Here is a 20,019-nt window from a genome sequence, read left to right on the forward strand (position 1 = left end):
GCATTCAAATCATTAGTTAAAAAACAAATTTATTATAAGGTAAAGAATTGAGAATTTAACTGTGTGCATGATTTACAGCAGACACCAATGCAAACTTTTTGTTCACTAAATGCATAAAAATCCATGAGCAACAGAGCAGAGCTAATATAAAAAACATTTCAGAGGAGAAGGTTTTAAATTGGAGCTTAAAGGGAGGAAAAAAGGTACTTATATTTCTAGAACAATTCGGGGAACATCAGTTTAAAAAGAGAGTAGATAGGGAAAGTTGGTGGGGTGGTGAACTTCAGCCAATAAATATTTACTTAGAACTGACCGTATGCCTGCATTCTGGAATAGTTCCATGAACAATCCATAAGAATCACTGTCCTCATGGAGCTTACATTCTTGGTGCTGGGGTGGGTGTGTGCAGTGGGAGGAAACAACATGAATAAGTAAGTGACATAATATATTAGAAGGTGACAATTACTTCAGAGAACAAAAAAATAGGAAAAAGAAGTCTAGAATCATGGAGGAGGGAATGATTGCAATTTTAAGAGTTTTTTTTTTTTTAAGTACTTGTTAAAATATTTTTTATTTTTTTTAAAGATTTGTTTTTATTTATTCAAGAGCTGGGGTGTAGGCCAGAGGTGCGGGAGGGTGAGAGGTTTCACCATAGACAGAGTGGAGAGCAGAACGGGCAGACAGACCGAAAGCACTGCTGAGGAGAGCAGCGGGCGAGACAGGAGAGGTCTGCCATGCCATGTGGGTATCTCCCTGGCTGGCTGGGAATCGAACTCGTGCTGCATAGGCTGTGGACAATTTCACAGTGCTGTGCTCAACCTGCTGCGCCACTGGGGAGGCCCTGATTGCAATTTTAAACAGGAGTTCAGAGTAGGTCTCACTAAGAGGGGAATAGCTGAGCAAAGACTTGAAGAAGGTGAGGATCGAACTCTGTGGCTCTCAGAGGGAAAATTTTTCTAAAAACAGAAAAGCACCAGTGCAAAGGATTTAAGGGAGGACTGTGTCTGAGGTTCTCCAAGCATAGCCAGGTGGCCTTTCCTATTGGGGCAGGCTGAGCAGATTGGGAGAGTTGGAGACAATTGCACTGTGAGGACTTTGGCTTTTATTTGCATGAGATGAACAGTTATAGTCGACCTGAAACGTGGTAATGAAATGATATGACTGAGGTTTAAAGAGGATCCCCTTGGTGCTCCAGAAAGTAAGGATGGAAGCAGAGTGACCATCCAGGCACCCATTGGGGTAATCTAGGAAAGAAATAATGGAGCCTGCATCAGGGTAGCAGCTATGAAAGTAACAAGAGAATGGAATGGATTTTGGTTATACTTTTCTTGATCACTTTCTTGTAGCCATTAGGATTTCTGACAGATTGAATGTAGAAAGAGAGAGAGTCCAGTGTGGCACTAAGACTTATCTTAAGCAACTGGACATTTGATTTTAGCTAAAAGGCTATCATCTTGAGCATCTTGGAGAATGGAATTGTTATATGCCGAGAAAAGGAAATCTGTGGGGGCAGTATGTTTGTGGGATAGGGTAGGGAGAAATTAGGAGTTCAGTTTGGAACATTACATTTCAGAAGTCTATTAGACATCCAAATAGAGACTTAAATATGCTGTTGTGTATATAAGTCTGGAGTTCAGCAGAGAACTTTGTAAGTACTGATAAACATAGACAGGATGAGCTCTCTAAAGATGTAAGTGATGACAGAAAAGAGATCTAGGAACTGAGCCTAGGGTCTTCCAAGGTTAAATGGAGAAACCAGAAAAAGACTTGGAAGTCAACAAATGAAGTAGAAGGAACAGCAAATAAGATTTGTTTGGCTGGAGTGGAGGATTAATAATCTGTTGAGACAAGACAAGGGATAAATCAGTAAAAGGTCTTGGAGATCTCAGAAGCTGAAACTGAAGTATAAATTGATACAAGATTTGTCTAAAATGACTTCTTGGTAAATTTCTCCTTACGTCACTTCCTTGGTTCAATCAGAATCTTTGTGGTTGAGAAAACTTTTCTAATATGCAAGGTCTAGAAATATGCATCTTACATTGTCATAGAATTTGGTATGTGAGATGGGTCATTCAGAAATGTTCAGAAACACAAATTCTTTGTGTGTGTGTTGTGTGTGTGTATGTACTTTTCATCAGTGGCATTTTAGAGCAACTTCCACACAGCCACTAATGTTAGCAGGTCAGCATTGCTTGCTTATAACTTAGTTTTACTCCTAAAAACAATGTCGAAGACCTTATTGTCTAAGTTGTATTCTTGGCCACCAGATCTAAAGATAAGGTTTCCTGAATCCAGGTTCTAGCTTCATGCTCTTTAAGTTTTTGTTAAGATAAACTTCTTGCTTGTTGACCTTTAAGCTAGGGTTTTCCTTATGCAGTATAGTTATGAAATTAAATACCAGTATATTCCAAAGAGACTGAGATAGTGTCTTTGGAAATTCAAATATGATGTCACAATATACTGGAGAGGAAGAATTGGAAATTCAACAGCATCCCATAAAACAGACGAAGAATCAGAAGTGGTGGTTTTTGCATCCAGGTGTGTCACTGCTAACTGGAAAAATGATTCGAGCATGGTACAAAATTTTCATTGTGTGTTTTTCTCCTATTGTCATTGGATAATTGCTGACTAAACTGGTACTTCAAAGAAATAATTAAGTATTGGTATTTAATAATTTTTGAAATTTGCTTTAAGATACTTTTTAGGTCTATTTTTAGGTCTATTTTAGGTCATTGTTGCTTTTTTTGATCTAACTCTCAAACTCTTTCAGAACTGCAGCAGGAAATTTAGATTTAACCTCAAGAGTCAATGTTTTGTCTTGTGTCTCCTCTAATATAATACAGATGTTAGGATGGCTATATTTTACTTGAACACTTATTGAGTTTCTGCCTTAACCCTTTCAATTTTTAATAGGAAACAGTCTAACTCTAGTCCTCATTAATCTCAGAGAATCCAAGTTGTAATCCTGAGAATGTATATAAAGAGAAGATCTATTTAAGGTTATTTGCTTAGATTGTAACCCTTTAAACTGTTTCACTATTGTAAGAAAAAACCTCTGCCAATAAAAATACACTGAAAACAAACAAAAAATGTTAAAGATTAAAAAAGCATTAGGGGAGACTGGGGGCAACACTTGACTATGGTGGGGGAGAGTGCCCAGTGGTGGAGGACAGTGGGTGCTCTGGTATCTATTGTGATGTGGTGACACATCTGAAAAAGTGTGAACCTATGCACCTGAATCATGAACACTTTTGTAAACCAATGTGCCTCAATGGAAACTAGTAACAATTAAAAAGGGTTAGCTTAAGAACTATAAAAGTTGCCATCCAAAATGTTCTTTATTACTAATTTACTTATATTCTTGTACAGTAATTAATTTTGGGACAGTATTTGATTTCTCCCCTCACTTGTAGTCCTGTAGTTCTCCCACACCATACCACCTGTGCGCCATCACCACAGTCTCTTGTGCTCTTCTCTGCCCTGTTTTGACCTTTCTCCTTCCTTCTTCCCTGCTGTGTGCCTCAAATCTATGGTCAATTTGCAAGTTTTGTCCTTTTTCCTGACCCTTTGTTTCATTTCTCTATAATGCACATATAAGTGCAGCCATCCAATATTTATCATTTATCTTTTTCCTTCTAAATTACTTCGCTTAGCATAATCCCTTCAAAATGTTCTTTCTTTCTTTCTTTCTTTTTTTTAACTAATGTGAGTGTTTCATTACCTGGGCAGTCTATAAGTGAGATGTTACTTTTTGACACTCTGCATTCTGTATAGGATGCCTTTATTTTCTCTCTAGAAAGCTAATTTCCTCAAGTTAAGCTACTAGAGAAATGCACAAACCATCTGAATGTTTCAGGAACTTTGAGAATGCCCAGTTTAGTTCTATGCTGCATCCATCTTCCCAGGCCAGAGAAGGAAGCAACATGATAAAAACCATGGCCCCTGGCACCTTTGATCAAAGTGCTGCATTTACCTATCAGCACTGAACCAACAGTTTGAATTATTTTTCAGGTTGGTGGGAAATTTATTTAAGAGTTTAAACAACACTGTGTAATGACAATGTGTATTAGCTGGCCTAGTGACCCGATCTACTTCACCTAGTCTAAATACCCGTGTCACCATGTTTGCATCCTTTCTCAGTTTACCCAGTGACTGACTTTCTTCTTGACTTGTGTTAACAGAAAATCAGACAAAATACTGATTTATTTACTCTTACAGTTACATTTCATGAAACAGAGCTGTCCAAAGATGAAATGGTGGACTCTTCCAGGATGTAGAATGGCCAGGTGACAGGCATGACAGGCATGCAGCCAGGTGATGACATGATGAGGATCTTATGAAGAGACTCATGCATTGAATGAGCAGTTGGTCTAGGTGACTTCCGTGGCTCTTTCTCACACCAAGATTCTTTGATCAGTGCATTTGATTCAATCTTTTAGGACTACAGTGACTGGAGAGTTTGGCTATTAAATGAGCAGTTTGGAGTCATGTCCACATCTGGTCCATTGTGAGCCAGTGAACCTGCTAATAATTACATGGCCATGTAGGCAGAAACACTTGGCCATGTAGGCAGAAACAGCTTTCTAAGGGAGGAACATTTAAAATCATTAATTGTTTTGGCATTGACATTTTCTTTGAAATTTAAATTTTCTATCATTAGGAATGCTGGGCATCTGCTTTAAAAAATCCAAACAACCTGTGTTAGCTGGTATTTCTTAAATAACATACATACAAAACCATAACAACACCATCAGTTATTCTGTTAGTGATACCACTACAATGGCAGTTAGCAATTTCATGTATCTGGTGAAAGACTACGTTGTCTCCTAATATGATAGTGAAATATTTCTATTGCTGTTCCTTCTCTGATATAACTTATCATTGTGGAATTGTAACAAATCTTTATTTAAAAAGTTTATTCCTGCCTTTTCATCTTGCTATGTGTTTCCCACTTTTCCTCAGATTCATAACATTTACATGTATGTTTAAACTTGAAAAGGTGAACTAGCAGGAAAAGGCACTAGCAGGAAAAGGTACTGTTGGTTCAGATTGGCTCAGATTGGTTCCAAACTGTGAAATTCACTAGCTGTGTTGCATGGTTTCCATTCTTTGGAAAAAGACCCATACCCTGGACCTTGGGGAATTCTGGTGACTCAGGTCCTGTGTCCAGAGGGGTACATCTTTCGTAAGAGGCACCACAGTCTCCAGCTGGGAACAGGAGCAGTGGAGTAGATGAAAGGCAACATCAGAACTTCTTGTGTCCTTTTCTCATCTATATCATTGATTTTTACCTTGTTCAGTGGTTAGTAGGAGATAAAAGGTAGAGGAGGAAAGTGGTGAGGCAGTGAAACTTGGGTACCTTCAACAATGAGAAGCCTGACATTCCTGAAAGATAGCATTTATCTCCAATACTTCTGTGTGGCAAAGATGAAAGCATATTAGACTTCTGAGAGTTAGCATGATGACTACTAGAAAGTCTTCTAATAGGAATTTTTTTTTATTTTTCTCTGGAGGTCATAACTGAAGAAAACCCTGAAGAAACAATTTTTATAAGCTTTGCTTTTCCTGGTGTCCCCTGCCTTCATATTTTCCCTTACTCTATGGGTGACCTTATTCAGTGTGACCAGGCAACCCAGTCAGTTTCTGCTCATGTCTGGTGTGGCCTTCTCAAGGATGACTGTAAAATAAAGCTTCACTGGTTTCATTTCCCTGGTAAAGGCTCTTTTAATGGGGAGGTGTGAATCCTGAACCAAACTTGCTTTGACAAGTCCAGCCAGTATAAACATTGCACATTTAATAAAAGAGCTTTAGGCCCTTCAAGTGCTGGGCACCACATAGGTCATTTTAAGGTAGTCTTCCCATATTTGATGATCCTGTATAAAGACTTAGGGTTTACATGGGTCTGTAAACAGAAGATTCTCAAAACTACTGTTTTGGATGCAAAGAACTTGAGTTTAAATTAGGTGACTTTTTTTTTTTTTACATTATACCTGTTAGTGATTATAAATTGTAATATTAAATTTATTTATGGAGCATCTAGTAAAATATACTCTGAATATGGTAACATTGGTGTTCTAATTTATAATTAATTTATCGTGGCATGACTAAGATTTTCATAATTTGATTAATATAGATGAGGATAAGCTTATAGATCAACATCAATATAAAAAACACTCTCATGCATGGGACTGATTTTTGTCAGGCTCTCTGAATCCATGAATTACATTCCTTTTCTTTGCAAAGGTACTGAACTTGGGTGACATGGGAGGAAGCTTGGTGCTATTGGGGAGCACCTGTTGTTATAACTGATCCTGTCCAACTACTCCAGTAGACAGGTGAGTGGCTTGAAGTTGCACCTTATTGGGGATCCTAGAGATGGAGATGATTTGGGGAAGGGCAGAGCTGGCTTGACTGCAGAGCATAGAGCTACAAGAGCATCTGGGCCAAAGCTTGCATGGGATGTTGGACTGGATGAAGGAGCAAGCTGGAGCAGAGAGAGAAAAACTGGCCATGAGGCTATGGTGTCTTAGGACACTAGACTCAGACAATGAGGACATAGGGTAGGAATGAGGCAGAACACTAAAAAGCCCTGGGTAGGGTTAGACAACCTAGCTGATTGGCAGCCTGCTTACTCACCTGCAATGAAAATGCTAAGCTAAAGAAATCAGAAGGAGGGCCTCCCCAGTAGCACAGTGGTTGAGCGCCCCACTGTGAAGCTGTGCAGCCTCTGCAGTGCCAGTTCAATCCCTGGCCGCCGGGTGAGGGTCCCACGTGGTGCGCAGACCTCTCCTGCTATGTCCGCTGCTCCCCTCAGCAGTGTACTTCATTGGTCTGCCTGTTCTGGTCTCCACTCTGGCTCTGATGAATTTTCTCACCCTCCCACGCTTCTGACCTGTACCCCGGTTCTTGTATAAAATAAATAAATCTTTAAAAAAAAAAAAAGAAGTCAGAAGGAAAAAAGAAAAAAATAATGGGTGGTCTCACTTACAGGTGGAATGTAGGGAAAATGAGTAAAGGGTAAGGGAAAATACAAAACTTGCAGGCAAACCATAGATTGGGGCACACAGCAGGGCATCAGGAGGGAGCGGGATCAAAACAGGGCAGGGAACAGCACAAGGACTTAAGGTGATGGTTCATGGGTGCTATGGGTGATGGGATAATTACAGGGATTTCACCTGAGGGGAGAAATCAAACATTGTACAAAAATGAACAATGATGTAAGAAAAAAATTCAATTTAAAAAAAGAGGAAAATGTCTCGACAAATATACGGTGTAAAATACTAACCCCCTGGGTGCCTTAACCTTGTATCCTTACGGTCCTTGGACTTGCAGTTCTTATTGTTTTGGCTTTGAGAGACCGAACTCCAAAAAGTGACTGGTTTATCCCAGGTGAGGCTGAGGCAGCTGATCCTACCTTTCTTCAACAGTCACATCCATAGCAGATCTCAGGAACTGTCACGTTTGAAGGAAAATACTGGAAAAGAGGTAGGAATTTTGGTTCTTTACAAGTGGTTTAAAGCTTTACAATCTGGCAGCTAAGGATGTATTAATTCCATATTCCCTGCTATATACATTTGTTATTTTCTTGTGATATAATGCATTATATATGTGTGTGTGTGTGTGTTTAAATTTTGGTGTTATCTTTTTAATATTAGAAGTTAGCAGTGAAAGGGACAAGGACTTCTTAGTAGAATAAGTGATTACATGGTCTTGGTTTTCAGCTTCATTTCATTAAATGATGGTCTGCTCATTTTAATTTGTAAAACAAAGAAACTATTGAAGTGAAGGAATATTTTCATCTTCTTATATCAGAGCCAAATGAGCAAAACATTAAAGAATAGTAGTTGAAATTGTTTCCAAATCAGAAAAAAGTCACATTTCTCTATAATTTTCTCATTCTGGTTCCCATTTATATTTCCTGTGGAGGCTGAGTTGTGGTTGTCATAGCAATTTCTTTTTCTACATGAAACTCTTGATACTTGGATTTTTGTTATTTGTACCTCATAGCAAGTCAAGATCTATTAAAATCTAAATATTGCCTTTTAAATAATATCTGACCAGAATACTTCTTGTAACCTTCGCCTCATTACCCTAATATTTTTGACCTTTGTATTACAGGATTTCTTAGGATTCCATTTTAATGGGCCAGGAAGCAGTCCTGTGAGCAGGGAGGTTTGAAGCAGATGAATGTGTGTGTGTCCTGGCACCTACCATTCTTCTCTTTGCCTTGGGCACCTTCAGTGCCTCTGAGGTCATTGGTATTTCCATCATTGCTGTACACAGGAGATCCTGGCTTAAATGCCAAAAATCTTTGCTGGATTTTGTTCATTTTGCTTTCTTTCATCTTTTTATTTCCTTCCATCTGCTTTAACATTTTCTTTCATGCAGTTTCTTTAAATTTTTTTGACTCTACTACTCTGTTGAAAATTTTTAAATATTTGAAGATTTGAAGTTGACAATGATCTAATTCTTGTCCAGTCCCTAGCTTCTCAAAATTAACCATTTGTATCATTTCTGTGACTTTGCTATTGTTGACCAGACAATGCTCGTTGGAACAAAACCTCCTGGTTTTGTTTGTTCTTTTTTGTCCTTCTATCTATCTTGCCACTCATCCTTTGCCTCTGATATGCCAAGAGAGTATTCAGTGCCCTGCTTTGTTCTTATCTTTACGTGGGCCTTTCTCAACGTCTTCTAAGCACTCCCCTATTCCAAAATGTGGGCCCTCACCGGATTCTGCCTTGATAAGCACCACATTCCACATTCACTTCTGCGATGGCCTCACTCACACTGGGAGGCCATCTGTCACTAGAGAGGGTTAACCTTCTGATCGGTATCACAGGTCCTTACCACTGTCCTCTTCTGCCGTTTTATCTGCAAAGAGTGATTGAGTCAGAGTGGGATTTCTCTGCTTTGGGGGCCTGCCTCCTAATACTGGGTTCATCCCCTTCTCCCCTAATTCCCAAGTGTCTGAGGCATTACTTTTCTGCCAATTGCCTTCCCTAACATCATTTGCATCTTGGACTCATTTATTTTTCATTTCCATTATCCAGTTTAATATGGATGTTCACTTCTAATTACATCATAATACTTTTCTGTTCCCTGTTCTCTATTTTTGCTGTGACTTTTTAATTTTCAGGTGAGGCAGTGGGGTTTGGAATACTTTGTTGCCTTCCTTATTAGTTACCACAACAAAAAGCTAAGGTCTGGGCCTCCCTGGTGGCCAGGGAGATACCCACATGGTGTGGTGGACCTCTTCCGTCTCACCAGCTGCTCCCCTCAACAGTGTCTTTGGTCGTCTGCCTGTTCTGTTCCCCACTCTGTCTCTGGTGAATTCTCTCACCCTCTTGTGCCTCTGGCCTGTACCCCAGTTCCTGTATAAATAAAAAAACAAATCTTTAAAAAACAAACAAACGAACAAACAAACAAGCAAAAAGTCAAAAAGCCAAGGTCTGATTTGCTGATCTGAATGCAAATTCCTGGTTGAAAACCATGGGTCTAGAGCAGAGGTTCTCACATTTAATGGTTTCATACATCATTTCGGTGAAAAATACATTGAAGACACTGAAGACATTTTGCTTATATGGGTTTTATGGGTTATAGTTTTGCTTATATGGCTTATTGTTATATTAGAAATGATAAATGAGAAATTAAAAATATTATTTAAGAAAGCAATAATAGTAAACTTATTAAATATGAACATAGCATATTTTTATGGAAAAAACTATTTTTTCAAAATAAAAATTTAGTGAGAAAAATGTCACTATTTTACATATTTTGCTAATTTTCTTAAGACTGTTGGACAGTTAAATATGCTTCTGCAGTTGTCTGCTGAGATATGGTGCAACCTCAGGAAAGATCCACTGTAAACTAGAGGAAGAATTAGAGTAAAAAAGGCAGATAATAAAATCTTAGTATCACCATGAAAATGATTTTGATTTTGAGGACTCCCCGAAAGGATCTTGGGAATCTCCAAGGATGCCAGAATCACAGCTTGAGATCATTGTCTAGAGGGTTGCTGCCAAGTCTTTTTCTAACTCAATATTTTATTCTTGTTCATGACCTTTCAAATTTGATTTTGAAGTTATATAAGAAAAGTGCAAAATGAAGCACAATAATGTTGTCATTATACAATATTTTATTGATGGAATTCAGACTCCAAGGCTTGAAAAATGCATCACATGATAAAATAGTAGGGTTTCAAAAAATCATGATGTTAAACTTTCATGCTCATGAGAATCAGGCCACACTCCATTGTTTCCTCCAATTCTGTATGCTGCCTCTCTTGTTCTTCTGGCTTGTAATATCCTTTAATGTAAAACTTTAATCTAAAACTAAATTTTTGTTATTTGTGTTAGTGGAGAGTCAAATGGATAGGCAATAATTCTGATGTTAACCTCCATCACTGCACCTTTCCCCTTCTTCGTTTTATTGGGTAAACATACACTGAGCTTTGCTATGTGCTCAAAACTGCTAGATGCTTGGGTTATTAAATTTGTAGACAAAATTAAATTTGTAGACATTGGAGAAATCAAATCCACATATGACCACAGTCCAAAACACCACTAACCAAATATAATATGTTAAAAGAGATCTAACTCCTTTAAATAAAACCTGTGGTGACACAGGACATTTCTTCTTTTTTCACTTTTAATTAATTAATTAATTAATTAAATTTTTTTGTGTATAGAAGAACTAGGGTGTAGGTGAGAGGTGTGGAAAGTGAGAGGATTCACCAGAGACAGAAGTGGGGAGCAGAACAGGCAGATTTACTGAAATACACTGCTGAGGGGAGCAGCAGGTGAGATAGGAGAGGTCTGCTGCATCACATGTGGGTTAGGGGATTGGATTCACGCCATATCGGTGATAGCACTGAGATTTAACCCCTAAGCCATCAGGAAGGCCCTGGGACAAGATAGTTCTGTCTTCTCAGACACCACTAGGTGACCAGTGATTTCCTGTTCCCTGTCTGTCAAGAGATCATTTAAACATCTATATCCAAAGTTTTTGGTATTTATGATCGAACAGAAAGCTTGTCAACTACTAGTTAACTGTGGAAGTTTTTATTTTTCTGGGGACTGAACATAAGCCATAAGATTTGAATGCATGGTGGTGGCTGAATTGTGGGGAGGGGAGGCAGGAATTTAGAATTAGGCATGAAAATTCTGGTAGTGGGATCCCAAAAGGAGCAGTAGTGTAGGTTTTTGGACAGCTGCCTCTCTCTCAGAGAGCAGAGAGAGTATATCACCTTTTCATCCCACACTTAAATTCAGGCATGGATGGAGAGAAAGAGCATTGCCACCACCAATACTACTACTATTACCACCACCCACTACCACCATCCCCACCAAAGCAGCCAACAATGTACCAAGTACAAAGCATCCCCTAATCAAAGCAGCCAACAATGTATCAAGTACTATGTGCCAGATACAGTCTGAACTCTTTGCATGCAGTCATTATTTTATTAACTTTACATAATAACACTATGTAGAAGCACTTTTCACTCATTATGAATAAATATGGTATGTTGTATACCTCCTATAGATCAGTCAGTGTGCTTGATGCTAGGGTTAGGATGTGAAGCCAGATAGACATAATCAGTATGATTATGGTGCATGGAGTTGAGTAGTGAAAAGGTTAGAAATTAACCAAACCATTACACTAATAAATATACCTAGGTTTATCATAGGTATCTATACACACTGTGCTGAATGCTCATGTATGTAACTCTTATTTATTGAGCACCTGTGATATGCTAGGTGGTGGACATACAGCAGGGCTCCGGTATTACCCCAGATAAGCAAACTGAGTAAATTTTAGTCCATAGTCTAATATCTTGGCAGACTTCAAGGATGGGTCCTCATCCACTGTCCTGGTGAGTTGCTGTGTGCAAGTGGACGGATCATCTTGGCCGTGGTTATTTTCATCAGCATGGCTAAAGCAGAATGTGTCAATGGGCTTCACCAGGCCCTTGAGAGCTAGTGTCCTGATGAGTGTGGCAATGGCTAGGTTTGGGAATACAGAGAAAGACAGAGCATGATTTCTACGTTGAAAGTGGATAATGTGTCCAATAAAATGTGTTTTAAATGATCCTTAAGCTTTTTTTAAAATCACAATCAATGAAGGAATAAATCTACCCAAAGTATTTCCCATAAGTTTCCCTTTGGAAATAGCTAAGTTTCTTAGTCTTTGATATAAGGAAGGCACTTTCAGGGGAAGGAATTTTCGGGGGATGAGCAGGGCAGAAAGCATAGGAATTTTTGTAGGTAACAGTGACTTTTAATGTTTTTCTTAAAAAAGACTTTTTCTTTAGCATCCCTGGTGACCTTGATGTGTGCTTGTTTCACCAGTGAGAGTGATGCTCAGCGGAGGAGTGATACTACAGCAAGGCCTTTTCACTGGTCCTCTGGTCCTCCTGGTCTCCTGGTCTTCTCTGCAGTTATGGGACTTCTGAGAGGCTGAGGCATTGCCACTCATCTTGCTCCCTGCATCAAACACTGCCATGTACACTGCACAGCTTGTGGTAAATACATGATCTCTACTTTCTTTTCGGGAGTGAAAAAGTGCAAAAATGGGCCTCCCTAGTGGAGCAGCTGGTTGAGCGCCACACTGTGAAGCTGTTTGCAGCCTTTTCAGTGCAGGTTTGATCCCAGCCCGCGAGAATTCCACATGGCGTGGCAGACCTCTCCTGTCTCGCCCGCTGCTCCCCTCAGCAGTATATTTTGTCAGTCTGCTTGTTCTGTTGCCTGCTCTGTCTCTGGTGAATCTTCTCACCCTCCCGCGCATCTGGCCTGCACCCCAGCTCTTGTATAAATAAAATAAATCTTTTAAAAAAAAAGTGCAAAAATGAGGTAGAGGTGGCTGAGGCCATGCCTATTGCCAAGAGTGGGTTACATGAGAGTTGATTGTTATATGTGAAAGATGACTTGTTTGTGGCTTTTACCTGTTCAACCACTTTGGAGGGAGAACCTGTGTGTTAGGTGGGGTAGACATGCCCATTGGCTGGACTAGCGGAATGAGACTATAGAGAAAAGTGAAGGAACAAACTGGAGATTATTATCTAACTAATTCAGTTGAAATTTGACTTTGAGCCTGTCTGCTTTTATGCTTTCTCCTCTTCCTCATTTCATGTGCTTAGTCAGTGACTCAGATATAATAACCAAGAAAAAAAAAAACAAAACCCAATTAGATTAAATCAAAGTACCATGGAGGTGACATTTCAATGCAAACAACATATTTTGAGCACCTACTGTGTGTTGGGAAGCAGCCTATAAAAGCACAGTTTTGTTTCACATTGAACTTTTCTCCCCATTCCTCCCTTATCTACAGAGACACTCCCTTATCTACAGAAAGCTATGCCTTGCTTAAGGAACTACCCCTTTGGGGCCATGTTCTTTTTGATTGTGCTAATTATTGGGAATTAGGATTTTTATGAACCAGAAGGGATTCCAAAAGCCATGTTGTCTGACTCTCCCATTTTACATCTTCATTTTATAAAGCTGAACAAAGTAAAGTGATGTGCCAAATTATTCTACAGCTGCTACAGAAGAAATGTGACTGAAATTACCTTCTCTCTGTGTGATGTCTGCACAAAGTCACAAAATAAAACCAGTCCTTCACTGTCATCTACCTGCTCCAGTTATCATTGCTGTGTGACAAGTTCTCCTACATTCAGTGACTCGAGCCAGTTTATTACTATTTCTAGGGCTCATGGGTGAGCAGGGAAGTTAGTTCTTGCTGGGGATTTCCTCTGTGGTTGCTGTCACCTACTTGGGGGCACTGGAAGGCTCCAGGGGCTTGGACACCTGGGACGACTTCTTCATGTGCATCGTGCCAGGTGACTGGGCTTGGGATCAGATTGTCTTGAAACTCCTTTTCTTTAAACTTGGCTGGTTATTCCCTCTCAAGAGTCTCATTTCATGAGAATGACTTAATTATTCTGATTTATTTTAAGATTGCACATACAAGTGACCTCAACGAAGTGGATCAGCCAGATTTCATAAGAAAACTGCCAGGTGCTTCAGGATTCAAGGAAGCAGATGTTTGTGGATCATAGTTAAATGTCCCTTGGTCCTTTCCTGAGTGTTTTCTCCTGCTTTTGCTCCTTTCATCTTCTTTTTCTTGCAGGGCACCTGCTTATGTCTAACATCGGTGGCTACGATCCTGCCTCCTGGTTCCATTTTTGCTGCATCCTCTTAGCCTCTAGCTCCCACTGCTGAAGTCATCAAGGGGAACAGCTGATTGGTCTAGGTCAGTCAGGCCTTGCGGTCACTTGCAGCCCTAGCTGGACTGCCCTTGGTTAGACATGCACTCTGGACCATCAGCTGTGGCTGTGAGGGGGCAGGACTCAGTGGTGTAACACATGGTTGGTTGTCTTCTACAGGAGCAGTGGGTAACATGGAAATGTCCATGACCCGGGAAATAATAATATTAACTACTACTATATTAATTAGATTATTAATATTATTATATATTTTTGTTGTTTTATCTATGTGACCTCCCTTACAGAATTATCAAGACCCAATTAGTAATAATTGCTACCATTTATTAAATATGTACTGTGTGCAAGGTACTTTATAAGCCTCATCTCATTTTTAAAAATTTTGCAAGGTAGGTTTAATCTACATATTCAGGTGAGGAAATGGAGGTTAAGAAATGATGTGCAATTTGTTTACAATCATACAGCTAGAAGTGCTGTGGTTGGGATTTGTGAAAGGATTTTATAGGTACAGATATTTTATTAGAATCCCTTTTAGCCATCCACACTTATGTTTGGATTTAGGATACTTGCCACTTGCCAGTGGCCTATCTTTAGGATAATTTTGTGTAATGAGAGTAAGAGCCAGTAGGTTCGTATTTACAATCTACATTGAAAGTTGTCCAATGAGTAAATTGCCAACAATAATTTAAAAAACAAACAAAAAGAGGCCTCCCTGGTGGCGCAAGGGGTTAAGATGCAACCTATGATGCTATCTACAGCCTCTGCAGCACAAATTCGATCCCTGGCTAGGGAGCAGCCCACATGGCACAGCAATCCTCTCCTAACTCGCCTGCTGCTCCCCTCAGCAGTGTATTTCAGTCAATCTGCCTGATCTGTTCCCCATTCTGTCTATGGTGAATCCTCTCACCTCCCACACCTCTGGCCTATCCCCCAGTTCTTGTATGCATAAATAAATAAATCTTTAAAAAAACCAAACAAAAACAAACTCATAATTCAATACTACTCGTATTTCTGGGGAAAACTGTGAGTCTGCGTGGGTATCCTCCTCTGCTGTGACATGGCCAGGTTCCCCCACCTGCAGCATAGGGCAGCCCCAGCCTGTGCCTGCTTTTAGGAAAACAGCAGCATTCAACAGCTCCCTCTGGCCAGGGTCAGGGGTACCTAAATCCAGGCCTCAAAGAGTGGGGCCTGCAGTGGCCTCCCCCATTCTCCAGAGCACTGCATTTTCCTGGCATGCAGCCCGATGCTCCAGGAGCTATTTCCACACACACCTTTGGTTCTGGGTAGGTTGCTTTGCACTGAGCTATATTGGCATTATGTCATCAAGGATAGTCCTGATGACTAACAGGGATAGGCCTGTTGGACTGTTACTGTATTTGCTGTGAGAGGCTATGATGGTCAGGTTGACAGCATCATTTAATTTCTTCCTGGGAGGAGCCATGGAGAAACTTCTCTGAGGCCTAAGTATTTGCACTCCTAAGCAACTGATTTGTTTTCAGCTTGTGGACACGTTCAAGTGAGTCATGATTTCTTCCCTCTCTGTGAAGCTCAGAGCTAATTTTCCAGCTAAAGTCCAGAAGACCTCAGGGCATTTGTGAAGTGACTGACTAACTTCTGACTTAATTTCTCTCTTCCTTCCCTCATTCCCTATTCTTTCACTCCAATTTCCTCATTTATATATAACATACTGCTTGAAAAAAATATGTGAATTGCTTCAGTTAACTTTTTTGGACTAAGGTAGAAAGCATACAGTATCTCCTTTGGTACAATTCCCTCAGAATAACTGAGGGGTAGTGACTTGATATTTTTGGAGTAGAAGTTACTATTCACAGCTGTAATTTGCCCATAGTTGGTGCTCTACGTTAAAAAATTCTGTTTAATTGGTGGACAAAGCAAAAATTGTACCTTCACTCCATGTCTTTTTTTAGCTGAAAAATTTCTTTTGGATCTTTCTGAGGTAGAGTCAGCAGTTTTCTTGCATATATGTTTTAAATTTACAGACAGGCAGCATTTGGTGATATCCACCTTTGATTTCTTCTTGGACAGTTGAGTCAACATTTGAATACACACATCCTTTCAGTAAGAAATGTGAGCAGGGATAAACAGCCTTTCTGTGAGGCAGTAGACTATTCCTTCTCTGGTTTTCAGGACATGGTTTCTCCAGAGGGGCAAAGTTAATGGGCCAAATGATCAAGACCTTCTATGTACAAGCTCCTCAGAGCCATGAACTTCTCTTGTCTTGAAGGAATCACTTGAGTTGCAGCCTCTTGCTGGCTCTTTGGTCTCTGCCTCATGCCTTCCTCTATCAGCTGCGACTTCCACCCCACTCCCTTGGTTCTGACCCAGCTTGTCTGTGAAGCGAGCATATAGCTCCTGCTTCAAGCCAGTCTGTTCTTGTTCAGTAAGACTTGGGATGATAATAGTGATCAAGTTCCTGCACACAACACTAATGATAAAGGACTGATCACAAAAATCTACAAAGAGCTGATGAGATTCAACAAAAACAAAGAAAATAATCCAGTGAAAAAAATGGGCAGAAGAGCTAAAAAAGAAACTTCTCCAAAGAGGAAATGCAAATGGCCAACAGACCTATGAAAAAATGTTCAACATCACTTGCAATCAGGGAAATGCAAATCAAAACTACAATGAGATACCATCTTACACCAGTTAAGAATAGCACATATTAAACAAACTAGCAACAACAAATGTTGGCGAGGTTGTAGAGAAAAAGGAACTCTCCTGCATTGCTGGTGGGAGTGCAAACTGGTCCAACCAATATGGAGAGCTGTGTGGAGATTTCTTGACCTACTAAACATAGAGCTTCCATATGATCCAGCAATTCCACTCCTAGGTATTTACCCAAAGGACACAGAAACAGTAATTCCAAAGGGTACCTGCATCTCTATGTTGATAGCAGCACTGTTTACAATAGCTAAGCTTTGGAAACAACCCAAATGCCCAAATATAGATGACTGGATCAAGAAGATGTGGTACATATATACCATGGAATATTACTTAGCAATCAAAAAGATAAACACATGCAGTTTGCAGCAACATGGAAGGAGCTGGAAGGGATCATGCTCAGTGAAATAAGCCACAAAGAAAAAGAAAAATACCAGATGGTCTCACTCATAGCAGGAATCCAGAAAACCTAAATAAGGGACCATGAAAAAGACTAATTAATACAAAGTAAAAATCAAAATCAACAAGCAACTATAAACCAGAGACACACTACGGGGGGGTGGGGTGGGTAGGGGCGGGGAGAAGGACTAGGGTCAAAATTGGGGGGGTGCAATTGTATGGGAAATATAAACAAAATGAAAATGTATACATTGTGTAAAAATGAAAAATGATGTAAGAATTATATAAAATAAAATATTAAGAGATGTTAAAAAAGTAAAGCCTAAAAAATTAAAACAAAAAACCAAAAAAAAACCACAACCAAAAAAACAAAACAGGAACAAATGGCTTGAAGGATATAGGATTATTTTAAAATTATCCAGAGGGACCATCTCTTATACCATTGCATTGGGGTAACTTTTACACATAAATTCACCACTTTTTCTTTGTGGAATGTAGCAGAGTCTCATGAGAAAACCAAGAAGGCTGCTTGGAAACCAGGTCAAGTTACAGAACATCCTGTGAAGTGTGGTAGATTGAGACAATCCTGCTTTCAGGAGTTAAGTTATTTCACAATGTTTTGTGTATAGCTGTGCAGTTGAAGGTACCATTTTTAAGTTGGATGTAAAAGGCTATTATGAGTGATCTCAAATATGTTTGGGGCCTCTTCTCAATACTCAGTAGCTAACAAAATTGTGTGTTCCAGCTAAGGCTAACCTAACACTATAAAATCTTTATTTAGTAAAAATGGTGGGATACAGTCACAGGTCTGTCAATTGCCAACATTATGTTCTCAGAAGACAAAATTATTATATTTGAACCCCGTTAGAGCTATTGCAGATATGGCAAGTATAACCATTCATTCTGTGCCTATTACATCTTTAGTTTAAAAGGAATAAGTTTTTCATCCTTCAGTAAATGATGTCAAAATTATAAAAGGAAGGAAATCAGAACCATCTTGGATGACATAGTGATGATATCTCAGCTAAGGACTGGCCAGCATTTTGTGATAATAATTTTGAAACCATTCTCTCAAGAAGAATTGAAAATGGTCTGGAGTAGAGTTTACATTTTCCTTCTCTGTCTTTTTTTTTTTTTTTTTTAAACTCAGGTGACTGGGCAGTATCTGTGTCTACAGGTTAGGAAGGCCCCTGAGCCTATCCTGGAGAGACAGTTTGCCTATATAAACTAATATTTAAACTGATTTTCTGTGATCTTTTTGGAAAAAAAAACTTTCAAGCTGGTATAAAATTGTTCCATTGGTAGGAGATCATATTTCATTTCATAATAAATATATCAGATTGAAAGTGTGTGTTCTAGAGTAACCTGTGAATTTGGATAACATTAAAATTCTAAATACATTTCTGGTCCTGTTCATTACTTCTTTGGTTTCTAAACATTCATTTAAGCTGTTAGCTTTGACAAAACATTTTAGTGAATAAGATAAACATATCTTAAAAAATGTTTTTTATGTAGATAAACTTCAACACCTAAAGAAATACCAGTATAAAAATATGAGGGATGTCTGCTACACTGAAGGAAATGTGTAATTATTTTCATTCCTTGGAAAGAATGCACTTATGTACTGGACTAGTTTCTACTGAATATTATAAGTTGAAAGTATGTTAATATGTTATTACCAGTGTTACAGCTCTTTTAGAATTTGTCTAGCAGGCTTTCTGGTCCTCATGGAAGACCCCCACATTTTATATATATATAAATAAAATTACCCTTGACAAGCAACTGTCTTGATAAAATTATAATAACCACCACAAGAAACCCATTAAAAACTTGGCAAGCTGAAAAGGTGCAACATTTCCTATCAGTGGAGAGGAGACAAAAGCATTCAACACATCAGCTTCAGCTGGGCCTTCCATTTGTGTTACAATCCCAAACCCATCACAGGTGGCCAGTCCTTGGCATAGCACCTCCTGTGTGTGCCCTGTGTAGACAAGACAGGAGGTGTAGGTCAGAAGGTGGGGGCAGGGTTTCCCCTTGGGCGGTCTTATGGTCTGAGGTCTTGGTGTGATGAGGGTCCTCAAGGGCTCAATGGCAATGAAGCCAGGACTTTTTTTTTTTAAGATTTATTTATATATACAAGCATTGGGGTACAGGCCAGATGTGCAGGAGGGTGAGGGGATTCAGCAGAGACAGAGAGGGGAATAGAACAGGAAGACTGACAGAAATACACTGCTGAGGGGCGACGCGGGACAGGTCTGCTTCGCCACGTGGGTATCTCCCTGGCCGGCCGGGATTGAACCAGCGCTGCAGAGGCTGCGGACAGCTTCACAGCGCTGTGCTCAACTGCCTGGGCCACCAGGGAGGCCCCAGGACTCTTCTAATGAAGACAATGTTTCTTATGAGTTCCTACTTCAGCCAAACAAGAGTTAGAGATCCAAGGAGATGCTCAGCTCTCACACTTGTGTGTTTGGCAACATTGCATTAAAGTTGAGAAATTGGGTAACTGCTAGTAATGGCAGCAGTAAGATGATGGAAGCTGTTCTAGCAGTGAAGAGGAAAAGGAGAGGTCAGAAATGAAGCGGTGTGTTTAATTTTAGAGAAATAGCATTTATAACTTATGTCACGGATCTACATTAACCTCTCTGGACTCATGGGAGCACATTAAATTTTTAGAGATGATCTCAGATTTAATAAAATGGAACAAACATGTTATCTCACCA

General features: G+C 39.5%; 1 long non-coding RNA gene and 1 other non-coding gene across 7 annotated transcripts; both read left to right on the plus strand.

Moving 5' to 3' along the window:
• Positions 1 to 379: 379 nt before the first annotated feature.
• On the plus strand, positions 380 to 13,615 carry LOC119243792 (uncharacterized). Of its 6 annotated transcripts, none has more exons than XR_005124825.2 (5): positions 380 to 431; positions 6,244 to 6,335; positions 7,333 to 7,485; positions 12,348 to 12,520; positions 13,497 to 13,615. It is a non-coding gene; the product is annotated as an uncharacterized LOC119243792 (long non-coding RNA). The 6 variants fall into 6 exon arrangements; XR_005124828.2 differs by having other exon boundaries at positions 7,357 to 7,485; XR_005124829.2 differs by having other exon boundaries at positions 7,390 to 7,485.
• Positions 13,616 to 18,978: 5,363 nt separating this feature from the next.
• Positions 18,979 to 19,039, plus strand: LOC119243842 (U7 small nuclear RNA). The gene has a single exon (XR_005124844.1). It is a non-coding gene; the product is annotated as a U7 small nuclear RNA (small nuclear RNA).
• Positions 19,040 to 20,019: the final 980 nt, after the last annotated feature.

Source organism: Talpa occidentalis, unplaced genomic scaffold (assembly GCF_014898055.3).
Source record: "Talpa occidentalis isolate TD23 unplaced genomic scaffold, MPIMG_talOcc4v2.1 talOcc4.13, whole genome shotgun sequence".
In the NCBI taxonomy this organism is placed as follows: Eukaryota; Metazoa; Chordata; class Mammalia; order Eulipotyphla; family Talpidae; genus Talpa; species Talpa occidentalis.